At 46.0% G+C, this 8,120-nt stretch overlaps 1 pseudogene; it reads right to left on the bottom strand.

Moving 5' to 3' along the window:
• LOC112074639 (glutamate receptor 1-like) overlaps positions 1 to 4,243 on the bottom strand; it is an 83,722-nt pseudogene extending 79,479 nt beyond the window's left edge.
• Between the last annotated feature and the right edge of the window lie 3,877 nt (positions 4,244 to 8,120).

Below are 8,120 nucleotides of genomic sequence, written 5' to 3'. Positions count from 1 at the left end.
ACCACTGTGAACTCCTCTGTTTCAAGCTATAGTTTCAGACAGAAAACACTATTTTCCTGCTCAACTTTCTGTTGGAATCTGGCCCTCATAAGAACTAACTTGACTAACACATGGAGGTAACGACACGTGGGAGAAGAGAGCAGGGAGAGCGAGAGAGCGAGAGAGCAAGAGAGGGAGAGAGCAAGAAAGGGGAGAGAGAGAGAGGAGAGGAAGGGGTAAGAGAGAAAGGGAGAGAGAGCGGAGAGAGAGACAAGAGAGAGAGAGTAAGAGAGAGAGTGAGGGAGAGCGAGTGTGAGAGAGAGGGAGAGAGAGGGAGCGAGGGAGAGCGAGGGAGAGCGAGGGAGAGAATATTAACTTTTTTGAAGGACCATTTTGTGAATATCATTTATGAGGGTTTTAATGGACTTTTACATTTCTTTAGTTAACGACAGTTGCTTAATAGCACATCTACACAGGTGTTATCTTGGGTGAAAATAGTATTAAAATCCCTGCGACTGCAAGAAAATGCCAACACTCAGAGAGATGTATCTCTGCTTTCACTCGTTTTGCTTCCCTATTCCCTGTATTGTGCACTACTTTAGGAAATAGGGTGCCATTTGGGACGCAGACCCTCTCTCCAGTTAAAGCACTTAAAAAGTAATATTTGTAAAGAGAAGTTGTAATATGTATTAGACCATAAAGCTTTTTGGGCTGTGTAGACAGATGGTAATATGAAATAAACAAAGAGTGTTTTTGAATGCCAAGGTGCTGAAATGTGACCAACAAGAAATACCTGCATGAACACACAGAATGTACAGGTATACATAAATGTATGGATACGTAAATCTCTCCCCTAGGCATTCAACTTTAATCCACATCCAGCCCTACATACCAATGGATGGAGAATCTCCCAATCAGCATAGCAAGGAGGCAGAGCTAAACACAGACTGCTTTCATCTACTCTGACAAAGATGCCTGTCTGCATATCTCTATTTAGCCCTGTGATAAAGAACAAAGTGCCATCTACAACGACCTGAAGACCTGCAGGCACACAGACACACACACACACACACACACCCTACCAGAAGAAACACACACACTATAATCGCACAAACACAGGTTTTTCTTACAGGCTTAAAATAACCCTTTGGACACACAGCTGGAGAATAGTATCCAGGCAACAGGAGGAAATATGGATGATGATATGGATTCCAGAACCCTCCATTCCATCACTCAATTACTACAGGGGGGGGGGGGGGGGGGGGTAATCCTTACACAACGTACATACCACGTCACACATACACACACAAAACACACACAACAACATACAAACAGCAGGGTAATGGCCCTGCAGTCTCTCACTGGCCGATGAAGGGATCATTGGACATGAGTGTTGCTCTAACTATCATGGCTAACTATGCATCACAAGGACCAATCTCCTCTGTCACAGTCCTGTTATGTGTCAGACAGACTGAAGAGTGACAGTTTACCAAGTACTCACAGTGGTCATTAATCTGCCTTTATTTTCAGAGGAGCTGTGACACACTCGAGCAAGTCACGCACGCACGCACGCACGCACACACACACGACACACCACACACACACACACACACACCACACAACACACACACACACAGCACACACAACTACACCACACCACACAACACACAACACACACACACACACACACACACAGCACACACAAACAGCCAGCTTACGCAGAGTTAAGTGTAGCTTGACTAGTTATGCTTCTGAAACACTAAACACTTGGACAGATGGCACAGCATTATGGGTAGGCTATAGCTGATTGGCTACAGATGGACTGGGAGCAGGAGAAGGGGAGGGGGGAGAAGAGGGAAGAGGGGGAGGGACGGAGGTAAAACACACTGGTGTGGACAGGTGCATAATTTTTTTCTCCGGGTGTTGTTTGCACTGAAAAGCAAGCAACAAAAACATGTGCTTTTCAAATACCCTGACACAGGCAGTGTGAGCCGAAATTAGAGACGGTAGACAAGTTACTCCTCTCTCCGGTGATACAGTATATTCATTTTTTCTGTGTTGTGTTGTCTGTCCCCTGTGTGATTCTCTTCTTCTCCTCAGTCTGTGTCTGGGTCGATATGTCTGTGTGAGTGGTTGACTGTCCTGTGTGACTCTTTCTTTCTCTCCTAGTCTGTGTGTCCGGTGATAGTCTGTGTGAGTGTTGACTGTCCGTGGTGACTCTTTCTTCTCTCTCATCTGTGTCTGTCAATATGTGTCTGTGGAGTGTTGTTGTCCTGTGTGGACTTCCTCTTCTTCCTCTCCTCAGTCCTGTGTCTGGTCGATATGTCTGTGTGAGTGTTGACTGTCTCTGTGTGTCTCTCTCTTCTCTCAGTCTGTGTTGGTCTAATGTCTGTGTGAGTGTTTGACTGTGCCCTGTGTGACTTCTTCTTCTCCTCTCAGTCTGGTGGTCTGGTTGATATGTTTGTTGTGAGTTGTTGACTGTCCTGTGTGTGATCTCTCTCTTCCTCTCTCAGTCTGTGTCGGTCTATATGTTCAGTGTGAGTGGTTGACTGTCCCTGTGATGAACTCTTTTCTTCCTCCTCGTCTCTGGTGTTTTCCTGGGTCGATATGTCTGTGTGATGTTGATGTCCCTTGTGTGATCTCTTTCTTCCTCTCAGTCTGGTGTCTGGTCGATATGTTGTGTGAAGTGTTTGGCATGTCTGTGTGACTCTCTCTTCCTCTCCTCAGTCTGTGTTCTGGTCGATAATGTCTGTTGTGAGTGTTGATGTCCCTGTGTGATCTCTTCTTCTCTCGTATGCTGTCTGGTCGATATGGTCTGTGTGCGTGTTGACTGTCCTGGTGTGACTCTTTCTTCCTCTCTCAGTCTGTCTGGTTGATTATTTGTCCTGTGTGAGTGTTGACTGTTCCTGTGTGACTGCTCTTTTCTCTTCTCAGTCTTGTGTCTGGTCTATATGTCTGTGTGAGTGTTTGACTGTCGCTGTGTGAACTCTCTTCTTCTCTCTCAGTCTGTGTTGGTCGATATTGTCTGGTGTGAGTTTGACTGTCGTGTGTGACTCTCTTCTTTTTCCTCCTCAGTCTGTGTCTGGTCGATATTGTCTGTGTTGAGTGTGACTGTCTGTTGTTCTTGTGTGTGACTCTCTTCTTCCTCTCAGTTTGTGTCTGGTCGATATGTTCTGTGTGAGTGTTGATTGTCCCTGTGTGACTCTCTTCTTCTCGTCAGTCTGTGTCTGGTCGATATGTTCTGTGTGGTGTTGACTGTCCCTGTGCAGGTGCTTCCTAGAGTCGTGGCTGAAATGGCTTTTCATTGTGAAAGGACACAATGGTATCCTGACCCCTCGCTGTCACATGGCAATCAGTGAATGATAAACTGTGGTTGGTATGACGATGATGTCTTGCACAAGACAGGACCTTTGAGAGTTGTGTTGTGTGGCTGGGGGTGTTTTAGTTGGCATTGCTTCCTTCCTCCCAGTCCATCCTTGTGATGTTGTGCGTACGTGGTTTGTGTGTGTTGTGTGTGTGTCCAACGTTCTCTAGGCGAGCAGCTTTTACAGGTTCATGTTCCATTTCTAAAGCTATTCCTGACTCACCTGGAACGTATACCCTGTGACCCAGCGATCTACCAACTCCAGCAACCCCGTCTATTAGCCTGGATAAGTAACTGAATATCAATCTGTTTCACTACCGTGTACTTGGTCTCTTGACAAGACTTGAGCAAACCAGGCCAGTGGTAGTGCTTTATGGTATGTCGTGGTCCTCTGTAGCTAGCTGGTTAACAGCTTGCAGCGCCCGGATAATGGTTCGATTCCGGGACACCATACAAAAAAATTATGACCGTATGCCTGTATTGTTTTCTGCTAAATGATATATGTTCTGATATGTTTATATTTGTGGCACCATTGTGATGTTGATTATGCCTTTAGGGCCAACCAGAACTCTACGAGCGGCCACTGATATGTCGCTTTTACATTGTCCTTTTCAGCATGGTCCAGCAACTATGTTGACAGAAAACAGGCAAACCGCAGTAAGCTATCATTCAGCATGCAGACACTTTCAGTGAATAGCATCAATTTGACCTTTGAACCCTCTACTCACAGAGTCAGAATGTACATGTTGACGACTTGTCCATCCGTAGTGGGGTCTATTGAGCCCAACCAGAGTGTCTGTAAATCGGGGTCTTCAGCTGGATCACGGACTGGTTGGGCCGGTCTCGATGGGGAAGGAAGGCGTGACGAAACACAACGTGCAGCGCCCCGCAGAACGACATCAGCAGTTCAGTCTTCGCTGTGCGTAGAGGCCAATGTGGATAGACACCTTTAGAGAACTGGGAACAGACTGGGGGGAAGGAGAGTGGGAAGACGGCAGAGAGAGAGAGGGAGGTGGGAGGGGTGGTGAGAGAAAAGGAGAGAGGGGAGGGAGGGGGGTGGGAGGGGGGAGGGATGAGGGAGGGAGAGGAGGAGGGAGAGGGGGAGGAGAGAGGGAGAGGAGGGTGGGGGCGGGGGGGGAGGGGATGAGGGAGGGCGAAGGAGGAGGGAGAGGGGGAGGGGTTTGGTTGAGGAAAGAGAGGGGGGGAGGGAGGAGGAGAGGAGTGAGGGAGAGGGAGGAGAGTGGGTAAGAGAGGAGGGGGGAGGGAGGGGGGAGGAAGAGGGTCGGGAGAGAAGGAGGGGGAGAGAAGGAAGGGGGGATGGGAGAGATGACATTTGTTAAACTTTCTCGATATTTAGATTAATTTTCAAAACTGTTGATTGAAAACATAATTGTTAGCATTGCAAGATAAATTCTGCAGATTAGGGTAACTTAAGTACCATGGTAGCATGATGGGCTTCTGTCTACTGTGAGAGGTGTAACATGGTGAAGAATGGAACACGGGGAGAGGAGAGCTGATCAATGCATCCTGTGGGTTCACTGACCTGTCAGTGCTCAAATATTCCCTGAAGTCAATGATTCCTTTGGGCTCTCTCAATTCATTCAAGGGGCGAACTGTTTGCATGGAAACAATCTTTACTACATCACATCTCTATCTCTGCTATCTCTGCTCTCTTTCACTACAGTAGCACCAATCCTCTGTCTCTCCTCTCTTTTCCACTACACACAGCATATCTATTTGCCTATTCTCTGTTCTCTTTCCACTACAGTACAACACATCTTGTATATCTACTGATCTATGCTCCTCTTCGCCACTACAGAGAACAATCTCTAATCTCTGCTCTCTTTCATTTTACTCCACTACAAAATCTCTATGTCTGCTATCTGTTGCTCTCTTTCCACTCCATAGCACACAATCTCTATCTCTGCTATCTCTGCCTTCGTTTCCACTACAGTACAACACATGCTTATCTTTGCTCTCTTGCTCTGGAGTGTGCTGCTTCTCTTTGCCTCTCAGGTCTGGTGCCTGGTCTGGTTGGGACTGGGTTATTTTCCTGCTATGCCTTGTCTGTGGGTAGGCCGGCCTCATGTTCCTCTGTATTCCCCACAGATTTGAGTCTCCAAGCCTGTTCAACCTGGTTCAAAGCCTAGGGCCAGATTATGAAGAGGAGAGGGGCCGTAGGAGAGGGGCGAGGGAGAGGGCGCCAAGGGGAAGGGCCGAGGAGGGTGCCGAGAGAGGGAGTGGAGGTAAAGACAGAGAATGGCGCTACCCAGTTAGCCTGCCACCTGTAGAAAGAACAGCACTTCTAGCCACGTGTGTGTGTGTGTGTGTGTGTGTGTGTGTGTGTTGTTGTGTGTGTGGTGTGTGGTGTGTGTGTGTGTGTGTGTGTGTGTGTGTGTGTGTGTGTGTGTGTGTGTGTGTTGGTTGTGTGTGTGTGGTGTGTGTGAGAGAGAGAGAGAGAGGAGAGAGAGAAGAGAGTGTTGTGTGTGTGGTGTGTGTGTGTTTTCCAATGCATGGTGACTCACCCTACGTAAGCGCTCCCTGAAAATAGACTGCCAACTTGCACTGGACCTCGAAACAGTAAGCAGACGACTACCCATGTTCACACTGTTAAAGTACACTAAGTACACGTGATGCTCTGCTATTAATCCCTCTCTCTTGTAAATGTTCATGTTCTACTGCCATTTTTTGGTAAGGCAAGATTTAGCGTGCACCACACTCAAAGAAAGCCTAATGGAAGATTTGGTTTCACCATTCACATTACACTCGTTATCTCTTCTGGTATGATGACTGATTTAAAAAAACGATATTTGTTCAAGACTATCACCGAAGGTGGCTCCCCTTCCCGTTCGGGTGGCGCTCGCTACGTCGTACGCGGTCTACTAGCTGCACGATCCTTTTTTCCCTTTTCCTTAGTTTGGTCTAATTTGGTTTTCACCTGTTCTTGTTGGGGTTTTGGGTGGGGTTATTTAAGTTCAGTTGGCCCGCCTGTGGGTTTGTGCGGGCTTGTTTGCTGTTTTTGGTAAGGAGTGTCCTTTAATTTAATTTTCCGATTTCAGCGTGTGACCGGTGTTGTACATTTTTGGAGTGTTTTACCGCCTGTGTTTCGGCGTCACCCTTTCGCTGTGGATTGTTTCCGGAATAATGTTTTTTTTTCCGAATCCTCTGCTCTCTGCGCCTGACTCCACACTATCACTCTTCGAGGGCCTGACATATATAGCATTGTTTAATTTCACGCTTTATTTAGTTGGAACAAGTTCTCATTTACATTGCGACCTGGCCAAGATAAAGCAAGCAGTTGAACATACAACAGCACAGAGTTTACACATGGAGTAAAACAAACTACAGTCAATAATACAGTACAAATAAGTTATATACAAATGTGAGCAAATGAGGTGAGATAAGGGAGGTAAAATGTGCCATGGTGGGAATATAAAATATAGAAGTAAAAGACTGGAAATGGTAGATTTGCAGTGGAAGAATGTGCAAAGTAGAGAGAAATAATGTTGTGCAAGGAGCAAAATAAGCCTCTCGTTTTAACAATAAATATCAGGTCACCCTCTCCTGGGAGGTGACATGTTTGATGCCAATATACAGCAGAGCAAAATCGAGTTGGTTTGCTCTCAAAAATGTTTTTTGCCTAACGTGTATTTGGCAACGGTATAGTTGATGATATTTTTGTTCTATGAGGGGTGATGCAACACAGCTCCAGGCGTTCCATGCTTTTTTTAACTCCCGTTTGAGCATTTGAGATTTACTATGCAATCTGATACACGTCAAATCAGTTTTCTTGATCTTCTGATCTTGTGTGAAATAATGTTTATACACTGATCGTACAGTTTTGGTGTTGGGCTGAATAGCTGTCACCCACTTCCTTGAAAATAGTTTTGCCTACAGCCAATTCTGTCGAATCAAAAGAATTAGCAAAAAAATTCAGATTTGACAGAAAATATGCTGAGACGCAAAGTAAAATTCAAGGAGAGGGGGTACAAAAATGGATCAGATTAATATTGCTATGAGAAAATTCCTAAACAAAAAGAGACATGACCTTTTGATGATAGTGCTAGGTATGTGTTTTCTGACCTTCCCCTGGTCGTATTTCGCGGGGAGAATCTCAGAACAATTGGTACACTCTGATTTACCACCCCAGATATTTCTGAACAATTCTATTTGCGCCTACTGGATGGAGATTAACCGTGTAATGGCTGTGCTCAATGCAATGGCACTATAAGTAGATCCTTCAACACAACAGGGAACAGATCAATCCAAAGGGTGGTTTACAATGTGCTCCATAAGGTTAATAGGTAATATCTAATAGGTGTTCCACTCCGCTGGCAGCAACCTCGCTGAGTCTACTGCTTCCAGTTCTAGGGCTTAGATGACAGCAGAACCAGTACTAAACTTAGAGACAGGGACCAGTACCAAACCTTAGAGACAGCAGGACAGTACAAACCCTTAGAGAAAGCAAGGACAGTCCAAAACCTTAGAGACAGCAGAACAGTACCAAAGCCCTTAGAGACAGCAGGCCAGTACCAACCTTAGAAAGACAGCAGAACAGTACCAAACCCTAGAGCAGCAGGACCAGTTACTCAAACCCTTAGAACAGCAGGCCAGTACCATACCCTAGAGACGCAGAACCAAGTAAAACTCCTTAGAGAGTTATGTCCTCTGTGTCGTTCTTTACGTTATTCTTTCTACAGCAGAACAGTACCAACCCTTAGAGACAGCAAGGACAGTACCCTTAAGAGACAGAGGACAGTACCAAACCTTAGAGCAG

This window comes from Salvelinus sp. IW2-2015, unplaced genomic scaffold, assembly GCF_002910315.2.
Source record: "Salvelinus sp. IW2-2015 unplaced genomic scaffold, ASM291031v2 Un_scaffold2733, whole genome shotgun sequence".
NCBI lineage: Eukaryota > Metazoa > Chordata > Actinopteri > Salmoniformes > Salmonidae > Salvelinus > Salvelinus sp. IW2-2015.
This window is presented reverse-complemented; position numbering and strand designations above follow the sequence as displayed.